The 1,851-nt window shown below is 35.5% G+C and overlaps 1 long non-coding RNA gene across 1 annotated transcript in view; it reads left to right on the top strand.

Annotated features, from left to right (window-relative positions):
- Nucleotides 1-1,851, top strand: part of LOC112470957 — an 86,738-nt gene that overhangs the window by 44,226 nt on the left and 40,661 nt on the right. Inside the window, exon 2 of the long non-coding RNA XR_003043095.1 lies at nt 1,061-1,206. This is a non-coding gene — a long non-coding RNA (uncharacterized LOC112470957). The remainder of the gene's footprint in view (nt 1-1,060; nt 1,207-1,851) is intronic.

The raw sequence follows: 1,851 nt of genomic DNA, 5'->3' as shown, positions 1-1,851 counted from the left end.
TAATTTCTCAAGAAATGTTTGAGGATAAGTTACAAACATGATGCCTCTTTACCCTTAAATATTTCAGTGCTTATTTCCTAAAAACATGGACACTCTCTTATATAATATAATCATATTAGCATTGTCAAAATCAGGAATTAACATTGATATAGTACTTTTATCTAGTTTATAGATCTCATTTACTTCCCTGATTGTCTCAGTAATGTTCTTTATACCAAAAGAAAATCCTGGATCGCATGTTGCATTCAGTTAACATGTCTTTCGTCTTTGTCTTTCATGATATTTTTGATGAATACAAGCCAGTTATCTTGTGGAATGTCCTTCGGTTTGGGTCTGTCTGATGCTGTGGAATTTCCTTTTAACTTTATGCTCCGCCTCCTGAAGTACAAGTGCCCAGCTGAGATGTGACTAGCTGCAGGAAACAGCTTCTACAGCCCAGCAGTCTAGAGCTCTAGCAAACTCCCCTTTGCCCTGTCTTGGGGGTTTCCTCCTCATCCTCCTCAAACATGGTTTCAACCTCTGCAAGGGTTGTGGAAAAATCAGATACTTTACTCACTGGAAGTTGGATTTACATTGTTGTACACATAAATACTATTAGATGTGCAAAAGAATTCTTTGATTCTATCAGAGTTAAACTAAAGGACATTAAATACCTATTAAAAGCAGGTATTCATGATGTATAACATAGCTTGGCTGGGAAAATAAACTTTGAGTTCTAAACAAATTTATGTACAAATTAATTTCTGGAGTTTAGTGGGCTCTTTGCAGGTGGTTTCTATTTGTTTTACAGTTATGTGTTATGAGTACATCTTGGTGTCTACTTGGATGGGTTTCATTATTTAGACCCCAAATATCTTTACTCTAAAGTAGTTTGCCCTGTAAGTTGGTCTTATGGCATGAAATCTGGAAATAAAAATGTTGCAAATTTCCAGTGAATCTAAACATGATTTATCAGACTCACTGACCCTCACATTTCATTGTCAAATGAAAGAGGATGGGAGAAGATGGGGTGGTGTGGAACGAGAGAATTCCTCAAAGTGTTTCATCTGTGTCTTTACAGACAATTGAGGGTGTTCTCAAGGACCAGACATTTCTAGACAAACCTGCAAGTCAGCTGAGGAATTCTCTGGATGAGAGTCATGGAATCAGACTCCTGGGAGTGCAGAAATTATTATAACTTGCAGTTGAATCTGAAAATGAACCTCGGTAAGTTAATCTAGGTAGAAGGGGCATCTCAAACTTTAACCAGTAGTAAGAAGCCAGCATATATAAATACTTGAATGAATAACTTAATACTTAGGGCACAATTAAATAGTAATTAAATCAGTTCTTGGAACATAGTTCCAATTATCAGGTCTTTGGAATAATGGGAAATTTGTACAGTTACGTCTCTGTATAGTGTAAAGAACAACCTCATGTTTTACAAGTCACTGTTGATTACTGATATACCTCCTTTTTAATCAATCAGTCAATTTTTATTTAGATGTAGTGTAAAGAATACTGTTCTAGAAACCAAAAGAATGACATCCTACTCTTTAATCACTTATGAGGAACTGGGCATGAACTGTGTAATAGACACTACATAGACCCTAGGGATAGAAAGAGAAGTAAAAAAATTGTCCCTATGCTCAAGGTGCAAAAACTATAAGAGAAGAAAAGATTAATTTAAAAAGAGATAAGTTCTTTTAAGTGCAACACACAGCATTAAACATTGAAGGAAATACAGAGAATCCTAGAGGTAGAGATGAACAACAGCTAACTCAGCTGAAATTGGTATGAAGAAGACTATTTGTGAGAAGAAGTTATAATTGAGCTGCGTTTAGAATGGGTGTAGAAATCAGAAGTGATTGA

Source organism: Pteropus alecto, unplaced genomic scaffold, assembly GCF_000325575.1.
Source record: "Pteropus alecto unplaced genomic scaffold, ASM32557v1 scaffold45, whole genome shotgun sequence".
Lineage (NCBI taxonomy): Eukaryota > Metazoa > Chordata > Mammalia > Chiroptera > Pteropodidae > Pteropus > Pteropus alecto.
Note: the sequence above shows the minus strand (reverse complement) of the source record. Positions and strands in the feature narration are given on the sequence as shown.